This window comes from Schistocerca gregaria, chromosome 11 (assembly GCF_023897955.1).
Source record: "Schistocerca gregaria isolate iqSchGreg1 chromosome 11, iqSchGreg1.2, whole genome shotgun sequence".
Classification (NCBI taxonomy): Eukaryota; Metazoa; Arthropoda; class Insecta; order Orthoptera; family Acrididae; genus Schistocerca; species Schistocerca gregaria.
In genome coordinates, this window is record NC_064930.1 from 4,543,270 (window position 1) to 4,557,606 (window position 14,337).

The 14,337-nt window shown below is 49.1% G+C and overlaps 3 non-coding genes across 3 annotated transcripts; all 3 read right to left on the reverse strand.

Moving 5' to 3' along the window:
* Positions 1-4,908: 4,908 nt before the first annotated feature.
* Trnat-cgu (transfer RNA threonine (anticodon CGU)) lies at positions 4,909-4,982 on the reverse strand. Its single transcript has one exon. It is a non-coding gene; the product is annotated as a tRNA-Thr (tRNA).
* A 1,386-nt stretch (positions 4,983-6,368) lies between these two features.
* On the reverse strand, positions 6,369-6,442 carry Trnat-cgu (transfer RNA threonine (anticodon CGU)). The gene has a single exon. It is a non-coding gene; the product is annotated as a tRNA-Thr (tRNA).
* Positions 6,443-13,680: 7,238 nt separating this feature from the next.
* Positions 13,681-13,754, reverse strand: Trnaa-agc (transfer RNA alanine (anticodon AGC)). The gene has a single exon. It is a non-coding gene; the product is annotated as a tRNA-Ala (tRNA).
* Positions 13,755-14,337: the final 583 nt, after the last annotated feature.

The following is a 14,337-nucleotide window of genomic DNA, read 5'->3' on the forward strand; positions in this document are numbered from 1 at the left end:
TAGTGCTACATACAGTCATGTCAACGTCACAGACCCTTGCACTCCCATTATTCCGCAGACAAACAATACTCTCTATGTATCAGTGAGGGTGTCTTTCAGGTTTCGTGCATTCTGTATCGAATCGTAGTTGGCCACAATGAAAGTGGCACGCATAACGTCGAAAATAGAGTTCAGACACCGCTCTGAGTAAGACGAACGTGTTGTGCACCTCTAGACTTCAATGACGTTAAGCCGTGATACCTAAGAGAGATCTGCACTCGATAACACCACGATAACAGCCGGTCCCCACACTTACATCTTGCTCTCCTTATGACAGTATACATCATACCAGTCTGTGACGCTGGTTTTTCAACTTCTTGCGTGCGTTTATGTTCGCCGCGACCAACACTTACCATGCACTGACCACAAAGCATGGAGGAGCCGGGGCTTGAACCCGAGACCTTTCACAAGCTAAGCGAACGATCTGCCAACTGAGCTACAGCTACACACACGACCAAGCCTGGCTATTCTCCATTCTTTGCGACTCTGATGTGCACGGACACGATGGTTGGTTGGTTTGTAGTGGCGAAGGTACCAGAATACAAAGGCGCGGACACGTTCATATACACATGAGTTCCAAGTAGTTTCGATGCTCTGGTATTACGAATGCTAATTCCGTCTGTTTTGAACGTCTTAAATTGAAAGGGCGGTCACAAATTGGTCCATTTCACTCCTTGTACACAATCACACAGCACCTGAGGTAACAAGCACATCTCGAGCCCCATTGTGCTCTCCATTGTTCATGCCAACTCAGTGCCTCGCTCTTTGCTACTGTGTAAAACTCTTGTCGTCCAACTGCAAAACACTGGGACACAACAAGTTTCCGTGTCCCCATTGCACTGATCGTACTACGAAACGCTCCCCAAACTTGGCAATCACCCATGCAGATGACTTTTCCGACTTTACACGACGCTCACGCAACGCTCACACTAGTGACAGCCTTATTTATAGTTCGACGTCGCGCCAAAGCGAATGAGCACATTTCGCCTACGGCTTAGGCCGCTCTTCTAGTGTGGCTGCTCTGTGTCTGCAGGCAGCGAGGGGCTGCAAGCTTCCTGTGTTCGCACCTATGTCAGAGACAGACTATCGCAAAACATACAACTCACTCCATGAATTGATTGCTACGGCATCTGTTATCAGCAGTCACAACCAGCAACACCAGTAGCAGCCGACTGCACGCAAAGAATGGGAACGTGCAGTGGGATTTACGTGAAATCGGCGCAATTGTGGATGCTAATCGTTCGCTTGTATCTGCCTACACACCTCTGCCGGTTGGGAATTATTCCACTTGCATGGCAAGGTGCGCATGTAGGTGTGTTAAAAATTCTGGAGGCGCTGGGTATCGATCCCAGTACCTCTCGCACACTAAGCGAGCGCTCTACCATCTGAGCTACGCCCATCCCCCCGATAACTAGTAGTGCTACATACAGTCATGTCAACGTCACAGACCCTTGCACTCCCATTATTCCGCAGACAAACACTACTCTCCATGTATCAGTGAGGGTGTCTTTCAGGTTTCGTGCATTCTGTATCGAATCGTAGTTGGCCACAATGAAAGTGGCACGCATAACGTCGAAAATAGAGTTCAGACACCGCTCTGAGTAAGACGAACGTGTTGTCCACCTCTAGACTTCAATGACGTTAAGCCGTGATACCTAAGAGAGATCTGCACTCGATAACACCACGATAACAGCCGGTCCCCACACTTACATCTTGCTCTCCTTATGACAGTATACATCATATCAGTCTGTGACGCTGGTTTTTCAACTTCTTGCGTGCGTTTATGTTCGCCGCGACCAACACTTACCATGCACTGACCACAAAACATGGAGGAGCCGGGGCTTGAACCCGAGACCTTTCACACGCTAAGCGAACGATCTGCCAACTGAGCTACAGCTACACACACGACCAAGCCTGGCTATTCTCCATTCTTTGCGACTCTGATGTGCACGGACACGATGGTTGGTTGGTTTGTAGTGGCGAAGGTACCAGAATACAAAGGCGCGGACACGTTCATATACACAAGAGTTCCAAGTAGTTTCGATGCTCTGGTATTACGAATGCAAATTCCGTCTGTTTTGAACGTCTTAAATTGAAAGGGCGGTCACAAATTGGTCCATTTCACTCCTTGTCCACAATCACACAGCACCTGAGGTAACAAGCACATCTCGAGCCCCATTGTGCTCTCCATTGTTCATGCCAACTCAGTGCCTCGCTCTTTGCTACTGTGTAAAACTCTTGTCGTCCAACTGCAAAACACTGGGACACAACAAGTTTCCGTGTCCCCATTGCACTGATCGTACTACGAAACGCTCCCCAAACTTGACAATCACCCATGCAGATGACTTTTCCGACTTTACACGACGCTCACGCTAGTGACAGCCTTATTTATAGTTCGACGTCGCGCCAAAGCGAATGAGCACATTTCGCCTACGGCTTAGGCCGCTCTTCTAGTGTGGCTTCTCTGTGTCTGCAGGCAGCGAGGGGCTGCAAGCTTCCTGTGTTCGCACGTATATCACCTGTGCTTCCTTGTCAGAGACAGAATATCGCAAAACATACAACTCACTCCATGAATTGATTGCTACGGCATCTGTTATCAGCAGTCACAACCAGCAACACCAGTAGCAGCCGACTGCACGCAAAGAATGGGAACGTGCAGTGGGATTTACGTGAAATCGGCGCAATTGTGGATGCTAATCGTTCGCTTGTATCTGCGTACACACCTCTGCCGGTTGGGAATTATTCCACTTGCATGGCAAGGTGCGCATGTAGGTGTGTTAAAAATTCTGGAGGCGCTGGGTATCGATCCCAGTACCTCTCGCACACTAAGCGAGCGCTCTACCATCTGAGCTACGCCCACCCCCCCCGATAACTAGTAGTGCTACATACAGTCATATCAACGTCACAGACCCTTGCACTCCCATTATTCCGCAGACAAACACTACTCTCTATGTATCAGTGAGGGTGTCTTTCAGGTTTCGTGCATTCTGTATCGAATCGTAGTTGGCCACAATGAAAGTGGCACGCATAACGTCGAAAATAGAGTTCAGACACCGCTCTTCTAGTGTGGCTTCTCTGTGTCTGCAGGCAGCGAGGGGCTGCAAGCTTCCTGTGTTCGCACGTATATCACCTGTGCTTCCTTGTCAGAGACAGAATATCGCAAAACATACAACTCACTCCATGAATTGATTGCTACGGCATCTGTTATCAGCAGTCACAACCAGCAACACCAGTAGCAGCCGACTGCACGCAAAGAATGGGAACGTGCAGTGGGATTTACGTGAAATCGGCGCAATTGTGGATGCTAATCGTTCGCTTGTATCTGCGTACACACCTCTGCCGGTTGGGAATTATTCCACTTGCATGGCAAGGTGCGCATGTAGGTGTGTTAAAAATTCTGGAGGCGCTGGGTATCGATCCCAGTACCTCTCGCACACTAAGCGAGCGCTCTACCATCTGAGCTACGCCCACCCCCCCGATAACTAGTAGTGCTACATACAGTCATGTCAACGTCACAGACCCTTGCACTCCCATTATTCCGCAGACAAACACTACTCTCTATGTATCAGTGAGGGTGTCTTTCAGGTTTCGTGCATTCTGTATCGAATCGTAGTTGGCCACAATGAAAGTGGCACGCATAACGTCGAAAATAGAGTTCAGACACCGCTCTGAGTAAGACGAACGTGTTGTCCACCTCTAGACTTCAATGACGTTAAGCCGTGATACCTAAGAGAGATCTGCACTCGATAACACCACGATAACAGCCGGTCCCCACACTTACATCTTGCTCTCCTTATGACAGTATACATCATATCAGTCTGTGACGCTGGTTTTTCAACTTCTTGCGTGCGTTTATGTTCGCCGCGACCAACACTTACCATGCACTGACCACAAAACATGGAGGAGCCGGGGCTTGAACCCGAGACCTTTCACAAGCTAAGTGAACGATCTGCCAACTGAGCTACAGCTACATACACGACCAAGCCTGGCTATTCTCCATTCTTTGCGACTCTGATGTGCACGGACACGATGGTTGGTTGGTTTGTAGTGGCGAAGGTACCAGAATACAAAGGCGCGGACACGTTCATATACACAAGAGTTCCAAGTAGTTTCGATGCTCTGGTATTACGAATGCAAATTCCGTCTGTTTTGAACGTCTTAAATTGAAAGGGCGGTCACAAATTGGTCCATTTCACTCCTTGTACACAATCACACAGCACCTGAGGTAACAAGCACATCTCGAGCCCCATTGTGCTCTCCATTGTTCATGCCAACTCTGTGCCTCGCTCTTTGCTACTGTGTAAAACTCTTGTCGTCCAACTGCAAAACACTGGGACACAACAAGTTTCCGTGTCCCCATTGCACTGATCGTACTACGAAACGCTCCCCAAACTTGGCAATCACCCATGCAGATGACTTTTCCGACTTTACACGACGCTCACGCAACGCTCACACTAGTGACAGCCTTATTTATAGTTCGACGTCGCGCCAAAGCGAATGAGCACATTTCGCCTACGGCTTAGGCCGCTCTTCTAGTGTGGCTGCTCTGTGTCTGCAGGCAGCGAGGGGCTGCAAGCTTCCTGTGTTCGCACCTATATCACCTGTGGTTCCTTGTCAGAGACAGACTATCGCAAAACATACAACTCACTCCATGAATTGATTGCTACGGCATCTGTTATCAGCAGTCACAACCAGCAACACCAGTAGCAGCCGACTGCACGCAAAGAATGGGAACGTGCAGTGGGATTTACGTGAAATCGGCGCAATTGTGGATGCTAATCGTTCGCTTGTATCTGCCTACACACCTCTGCAGGTTGGGAATTATTCCACTTGCATGGCAAGGTGCGCATGTAGGTGTGTTAAAAATTCTGGAGGCGCTGGGTATCGATCCCAAAACCTCTCGCACACGAAGCGAGCGCTCTACCATCTGAGCTACGCCCACCCCCCCGATAACTAGTAGTGCTACATACAGTCATGTCAACGTCACAGACCCTTGCACTCCCATTATTCCGCAGACAAACACTACTCTCTATGTATCAGTGAGGGTGTCTTCCAGGTTTCGTGCATTCTGTATCGAATCGTAGTTGGCCACAATGAAAGTGGCACGCATAACGTCGAAAATAGAGTTCAGACACCGCTCTGAGTAAGACGAACGTGTTGTCCACCTCTAGACTTCAATGACGTTAAGCCGTGATACCTAAGAGAGATCTGCACTCGATAACACCACGATAACAGCCGGTCCCCACACTTACATCTTGCTCTCCTTATGACAGTATACATCATATCAGTCTGTGACGCTGGTTTTTCAACTTCTTGCGTTCGTTTATGTTCGCCGCGACCAACACTTACCATGCACTGACCACAAAACATGGAGGAGCCGGGGCTTGAACCCGAGACCTTTCACACGCTAAGCGAACGATCTGCCAACTGAGCTACAGCTACACACACGACCAAGCCTGGCTATTCTCCATTCTTTGCGACTCTGATGTGCACGGACACGATGGTTGGTTGGTTTGTAGTGGCGAAGGTACCAGAATACAAAGGCGCGGACACGTTCATATACACAAGAGTTCCAAGTAGTTTCGATGCTCTGGTATTACGAATGCAAATTCCGTCTGTTTTGAACGTCTTAAATTGAAAGGGCGGTCACAAATTGGTCCATTTCACTCCTTGTCCACAATCACACAGCACCTGAGGTAACAAGCACATCTCGAGCCCCATTGTGCTCTCCATTGTTCATGCCAACTCAGTGCCTCGCTCTTTGCTACTGTGTAAAACTCTTGTCGTCCAACTGCAAAACACTGGGACACAACAAGTTTCCGTGTCTCCATTGCACTGATCGTACTACGAAACGCTCCCCAAACTTGGCAATCACCCATGCAGATGACTTTTCCGACTTTACACGACGCTCACGCTAGTGACAGCCTTATTTATAGTTCGACGTCGCGCCAAAGCGAATGAGCACATTTCGCCTACGGCTTAGGCCGCTCTTCTAGTGTGGCTGCTCTGTGTCTGCAGGCAGCGAGGGGCTGCAAGCTTCCTGTGTTCGCACCTATATCACCTGTGGTTCCTTGTCAGAGACAGACTATCGCAAAACATACAACTCACTCCATGAATTGATTGCTACGGCATCTGTTATCAGCAGTCACAACCAGCAACACCAGTAGCAGCCGACTGCACGCAAAGAATGGGAACGTGCAGTGGGATTTACGTGAAATCGGCGCAATTGTGGATGCTAATCGTTCGCTTGTATCTGCCTACACACCTCTGCCGGTTGGGAATTATTCCACTTGCATGGCAAGGTGCGCATGTAGGTGTGTTAAAAATTCTGGAGGCGCTGGGTATCGATCCCAGTACCTCTCGCACACGAAGCGAGCGCTCTACCATCTGAGCTACGCCCACCCCCCCCGATAACTAGTAGTGCTACATACAGTCATGTCAACGTCACAGACCCTTGCACTCCCATTATTCCGCAGACAAACACTACTCTCTATGTATCAGTGAGGGTGTCTTTCAGGTTTCGTGCATTCTGTATCGAATCGTAGTTGGCCACAATGAAAGTGGCACGCATAACGTCGAAAATAGAGTTCAGACACCGCTCTGAGTAAGACGAACGTGTTGTCCACCTCTAGACTTCAATGACGTTAAGCCGTGATACCTAAGAGAGATCTGCACTCGATAACACCACGATAACAGCCGGTCCCCACACTTACATCTTGCTCTCCTTATGACAGTATACATCATATCAGTCTGTGACGCTGGTTTTTCAACTTCTTGCGTGCGTTTATGTTCGCCGCGACCAACACTTACCATGCACTGACCACAAAACATGGAGGAGCCGGGGCTTGAACCCGAGACCGTTCACACGCTAAGCGAACGATCTGCCAACTGAGCTACAGCTACACACACGACCAAGCCTGGCTATTCTCCATTCTTTGCGACTCTGATGTGCACGGACACGATGGTTGGTTGGTTTGTAGTGGCGAAGGTACCAGAATATAAAGGCGCGGACACGTTCATATACACAAGAGTTCCAAGTAGTTTCGATGCTCTGGTATTACGAATGCAAATTCCGTCTGTTTTGAACGTCTTAAATTGAAAGGGCGGTCACAAATTGGTCCATTTCACTCCTTGTCCACAATCACACAGCACCTGAGGTAACAAGCACATCTCGAGCCCCATTGTGCTCTCCGTTGTTCATGCCAACTCAGTGCCTCGCTCTTTGCTACTGTGTAAAACTCTTGTCGTCTAACTGCAAAACACTGGGACACAACAAGTTTCCGTGTCTCCATTGCACTGATCGTACTACGAAACGCTCCCCAAACTTGGCAATCACCCATGCAGATGACTTTTCCGACTTTACACGACGCTCACGCTAGTGACAGCCTTATTTATAGTTCGACGTCGCGCCAAAGCGAATGAGCACATTTCGCCTACGGCTTAGGCCGCGCTTCTAGTGTGGCTGCTCTGTGTCTGCAGGCAGCGAGGGGCTGCAAGCTTCCTGTGTTCGCACCTATATCACCTGTGCTTCCTTGTCAGAGACAGACTATCGCAAAACATACAACTCACTCCATGAATTGATTGCTACGGCATCTGTTATCAGCAGTCACAACCAGCAACACCAGTAGCAGCCGACTGCACGCAAAGAATGGGAACGTGCAGTGGGATTTACGTGAAATCGGCGCATTTGTGGATGCTAATCGTTCGCTTGTATCTGCCTACACACCTCTGCCGGTTGGGAATTATTCCACTTGCATGGCAAGGTGCGCATGTAGGTGTGTTAAAAATTCTGGAGGCGCTGGGTATCGATCCCAGTACCTCTCGCACACTAAGCGAGCGCTCTACCATCTGAGCTACGCCCACCCCCCCGATAACTAGTAGTGCTACATACAGTCATATCAACGTCACAGACCCTTGCACTCCCATTATTCCGCAGACAAACACTACTCTCTATGTATCAGTGAGGGTGTCTTTCAGGTTTCGTGCATTCTGTATCGAATCGTAGTTGGCCACAATGAAAGTGGCACGCATAACGTCGAAAATAGAGTTCAGACACCGCTCTGAGTAAGACGAACGTGTTGTCCACCTCTAGACTTCAATGACGTTAAGCCGTGATACCTAAGAGAGATCTGCACTCGATAACACCACGATAACAGCCGGTCCCCACACTTACATCTTGCTCTCCTTATGATAGTATACATCATATCAGTCTGTGACGCTGGTTTTGCAACTTCTTGCGTGCGTTTATGTTCGCCGCGACCAACACTTACCATGCACTGACCACAAAACATGGAGGAGCCGGGGCTTGAACCCGAGACCGTTCACACGCTAAGCGAACGATCTGCCAACTGAGCTACAGCTACACACACGACCAAGCCTAACTATTCTCCATTCTTTGCGACTCTGATGTGCACGGACACGATGGTTGGTTGGTTTGTAGCGGCGAAAGTACCAGAATACAAAGGCGCGGACACGTTCATATACACAAGAGTTCCAAGTAGTTTCGATGCTCTGGTATTACGAATGCAAATTCCGTCTGTTTTGAACGTCTTAAATTGAAAGGGCGGTCACAAATTGGTCCATTTCACTCCTTGTCCACAATCACACAGCACCTGAGGTAACAAGCACATCTCGAGCCCCATTGTGCTCTCCGTTGTTCATGCCAACTCAGTGCCTCGCTCTTTGCTACTGTGTAAAACTCTTGTCGTCTAACTGCAAAACACTGGGACACAACAAGTTTCCGTGTCCCCATTGCACTGATCGTACTACGAAACGCTCCCCAAACTTGGCAATCACCCATGCAGATGACTTTTCCGACTTTACACGACGCTCACGCTAGTGACAGCCTTATTTATAGTTCGACGTCGCGCCAAAGCGAATGAGCACATTTCGCCTACGGCTTAGGCCGCGCTTCTAGTGTGGCTGCTCTGTGTCTGCAGGCAGCGAGGGGCTGCAAGCTTCCTGTGTTCGCACCTATATCACCTGTGCTTCCTTGTCAGAGACAGACTATCGCAAAACATACAACTCACTCCATGAATTGATTGCTACGGCATCTGTTATCAGCAGTCACAACCAGCAACACCAGTAGCAGCCGACTGCACGCAAAGAATGGGAACGTGCAGTGGGATTTACGTGAAATCGGCGCATTTGTGGATGCTAATCGTTCGCTTGTATCTGCCTACACACCTCTGCCGGTTGGGAATTATTCCACTTGCATGGCAAGGTGCGCATGTAGGTGTGTTAAAAATTCTGGAGGCGCTGGGTATCGATCCCAGTACCTCTCGCACACTAAGCGAGCGCTCTACCATCTGAGCTACGCCCACCCTCCCGATAACTACTAGTGCTACATACAGTCATATCAACGTCACAGACCCTTGCACTCCCATTATTCCGCAGACAAACACTACTCTCTATGTATCAGTGAGGGTGTCTTTCAGGTTTCGTGCATTCTGTATCGAATCGTAGTTGGCCACAATGAAAGTGGCACGCATAACGTCGAAAATAGAGTTCAGACACCGCTCTGAGTAAGACGAACGTGTTGTCCACCTCTAGACTTCAATGACGTTAAGCCGTGATACCTAAGAGAGATCTGCACTCGATAACACCACGATAACAGCCGGTCCCCACACTTACATCTTGCTCTCCTTATGATAGTATACATCATATCAGTCTGTGACGCTGGTTTTGCAACTTCTTGCGTGCGTTTATGTTCGCCGCGACCAACACTTACCATGCACTGACCACAAAACATGGAGGAGCCGGGGCTTGAACCCGAGACCGTTCACACGCTAAGCGAACGATCTGCCAACTGAGCTACAGCTACACACACGACCAAGCCTAACTATTCTCCATTCTTTGCGACTCTGATGTGCACGGACACGATGGTTGGTTGGTTTGTAGCGGCGAAAGTACCAGAATACAAAGGCGCGGACACGTTCATATACACAAGAGTTCCAAGTAGTTTCGATGCTCTGGTATTACGAATGCAAATTCCGTCTGTTTTGAACGTCTTAAATTGAAAGGGCGGTCACAAATTGGTCCATTTCACTCCTTGTCCACAATCACACAGCACCTGAGGTAACAAGCACATCTCGAGCCCCATTGTGCTCTCCGTTGTTCATGCCAACTCAGTGCCTCGCTCTTTGCTACTGTGTAAAACTCTTGTCGTCTAACTGCAAAACACTGGGACACAACAAGTTTCCGTGTCCCCATTGCACTGATCGTACTACGAAACGCTCCCCAAACTTGGCAATCACCCATGCAGATGACTTTTCCGACTTTACACGACGCTCACGCTAGTGACAGCCTTATTTATAGTTCGACGTCGCGCCAAAGCGAATGAGCACATTTCGCCTACGGCTTAGGCCGCGCTTCTAGTGTGGCTGCTCTGTGTCTGCAGGCAGCGAGGGGCTGCAAGCTTCCTGTGTTCGCACCTATATCACCTGTGCTTCCTTGTCAGAGACAGACTATCGCAAAACATACAACTCACTCCATGAATTGATTGCTACGGCATCTGTTATCAGCAGTCACAACCAGCAACACCAGTAGCAGCCGACTGCACGCAAAGAATGGGAACGTGCAGTGGGATTTACGTGAAATCGGCGCATTTGTGGATGCTAATCGTTCGCTTGTATCTGCCTACACACCTCTGCCGGTTGGGAATTATTCCACTTGCATGGCAAGGTGCGCATGTAGGTGTGTTAAAAATTCTGGAGGCGCTGGGTATCGATCCCAGTACCTCTCGCACACTAAGCGAGCGCTCTACCATCTGAGCTACGCCCACCCCCCCGATAACTAGTAGTGCTACATACAGTCATATCAACGTCACAGACCCTTGCACTCCCATTATTCCGCAGACAAACACTACTCTCTATGTATCAGTGAGGGTGTCTTTCAGGTTTCGTGCATTCTGTATCGAATCGTAGTTGGCCACAATGAAAGTGGCACGCATAACGTCGAAAATAGAGTTCAGACACCGCTCTGAGTAAGACGAACGTGTTGTCCACCTCTAGACTTCAATGACGTTAAGCCGTGATACCTAAGAGAGATCTGCACTCGATAACACCACGATAACAGCCGGTCCCCACACTTACATCTTGCTCTCCTTATGATAGTATACATCATATCAGTCTGTGACGCTGGTTTTGCAACTTCTTGCGTGCGTTTATGTTCGCCGCGACCAACACTTACCATGCACTGACCACAAAACATGGAGGAGCCGGGGCTTGAACCCGAGACCGTTCACACGCTAAGCGAACGATCTGCCAACTGAGCTACAGCTACACACACGACCAAGCCTAACTATTCTCCATTCTTTGCGACTCTGATGTGCACGGACACGATGGTTGGTTGGTTTGTAGCGGCGAAAGTACCAGAATACAAAGGCGCGGACACGTTCATATACACAAGAGTTCCAAGTAGTTTCGATGCTCTGGTATTACGAATGCAAATTCCGTCTGTTTTGAACGTCTTAAATTGAAAGGGCGGTCACAAATTGGTCCATTTCACTCCTTGTCCACAATCACACAGCACCTGAGGTAACAAGCACATCTCGAGCCCCATTGTGCTCTCCGTTGTTCATGCCAACTCAGTGCCTCGCTCTTTGCTACTGTGTAAAACTCTTGTCGTCTAACTGCAAAACACTGGGACACAACAAGTTTCCGTGTCCCCATTGCACTGATCGTACTACGAAACGCTCCCCAAACTTGGCAATCACCCATGCAGATGACTTTTCCGACTTTACACGACGCTCACGCTAGTGACAGCCTTATTTATAGTTCGACGTCGCGCCAAAGCGAATGAGCACATTTCGCCTACGGCTTAGGCCGCTCTTCTAGTGTGGCTGCTCTGTGTCTGCAGGCAGCGAGGGGCTGCAAGCTTCCTGTGTTCGCACGTATATCACCTGTGCTTCCTTGTCAGAGACAGAATATCGCAAAACATACAACTCACTCCATGAATTGATTGCTACGGCATCTGTTATCAGCAGTCACAACCAGCAACACCAGTAGCAGCCGACTGCACGCAAAGAATGGGAACGTGCAGTGGGATTTACGTGAAATCGGCGCAATTGTGGATGCTAATCGTTCGCTTGTATCTGCCTACACACCTCTGAAGGTTGGGAATTATTCCACTTGCATGGCAAGGTGCGCATGTAGGTGTGTTAAAAATTCTGGAGGCGCTGGGTATCGATCCCAGTACCTCTCGCACACTAAGCGAGCGCTCTACCATCTGAGCTACGCCCACCCCCCCGATAACTAGTAGTGCTACATACAGTCATGTCAACGTCACAGACCCTTGCACTCCCATTATTCCGCAGACAAACACTACTCTCTATGTATCAGTGAGGGTGTCTTTCAGGTTTCGTGCATTCTGTATCGAATCGTAGTTGGCCACAATGAAAGTGGCACGCATAACGTCGAAAATAGAGTTCAGACACCGCTCTGAGTAAGACGAACGTGTTGTCCACCTCTAGACTTCAATGACGTTAAGCCGTGATACCTAAGAGAGATCTGCACTCGATAACACCACGATAACAGCCGGTCCCCACACTTACATCTTGCTCTCCTTATGACAGTATACATCATATCAGTCTGTGACGCTGGTTTTTCAACTTCTTGCGTTCGTTTATGTTCGCCGCGACCAACACTTACCATACACTGACCACAAAACATGGAGGAGCCGGGGCTTGAACCCGAGACCGTTCACACGCTAAGCGAACGATCTGCCAACTGAGCTACAGCTACACACACGACCAAGCCTGGCTATTCTCCATTCTTTGCGACTCTGATGTGCACGGACACGATGGTTGGTTGGTTTGTAGTGGCGAAGGTACCAGAATACAAAGGCGCGGACACGTTCATATACACAAGAGTTCCAAGTAGTTTCGATGCTCTGGTATTACGAATGCAAATTCCGTCTGTTTTGAACGTCTTAAATTGAAAGGGCGGTCACAAATTGGTCCATTTCACTCCTTGTACACAATCACACAGCACCTGAGGTAACAAGCACATCTCGAGCCCCATTGTGCTCTCCATTGTTCATGCCAACTCAGTGCCTCGCTCTTTGCTACTGTGTAAAACTCTTGTCGTCCAACTGCAAAACACTGGGACACAACAAGTTTCCGTGTCCCCATTGCACTGATCGTACTACGAAACGCTCCCCAAACTTGGCAATCACCCATGCAGATGACTTTTCCGACTTTACACGACGCTCAGGCAACGCTCACGCTAGTGACAGCCTTATTTATAGTTCGACGTCGCGCCAAAGCGAATGAGCACATTTCGCCTACGGCTTAGGCCGCTCTTCTAGTGTGGCTGCTCTGTGTCTGCAGGCAGCGAGGGGCTGCAAGCTTCCTGTGTTCGCACCTATATCACCTGTGGTTCCTTGTCAGAGACAGACTATCGCAAAACATACAACTCACTCCATGAATTGATTGCTACGGCATCTGTTATCAGCAGTCACAACCAGCAACACCAGTAGCAGCCGACTGCACGCAAAGAATGGGAACGTGCAGTGGGATTTACGTGAAATCGGCGCAATTGTGGATGCTAATCGTTCGCTTGTATCTGCCTACACACCTCTGCCGGTTGGGAATTATTCCACTTGCATGGCAAGGTGCGCATGTAGGTGTGTTAAAAATTCTGGAGGCGCTGGGTATCGATCCCAGTACCTCTCGCACGCTAAGCGAGCGCTCTACCATCTGAGCTACGCCCACCCCCCCGATAACTAGTAGTGCTACATACAGTCATGTCAACGTCACAGACCCTTGCACTCCCATTATTCCGCAGACAAACACTACTCTCTATGTATCAGTGAGGGTGTCTTTCAGGTTTCGTGCATTCTGTATCGAATCGTAGTTGGCCACAATGAAAGTGGCACGCATAACGTCGAAAATAGAGTTCAGACACCGCTCTGAGTAAGACGAACGTGTTGTCCACCTCTAGACTTCAATGACGTTAAGCCGTGATACCTAAGAGAGATCTGCACTCGATAACACCACGATAACAGCCGGTCCCCACACTTACATCTTGCTCTCCTTATGACAGTATACATCATATCAGTCTGTGACGCTGGTTTTTCAACTTCTTGCGTGCGTTTATGTTCGCCGCGACCAACACTTACCATGCACTGACCACAAAACATGGAGGAGCCGGGGCTTGAACCCGAGACCGTTCACACGCTAAGCGAACGATCTGCCAACTGAGCTACAGCTACACACACGACCAAGCCTGGCTATTCTCCATTCTTTGCGACTCTGATGTGCACGGACACGATGGTTGGTTGGTTTGTAGTGGCGAA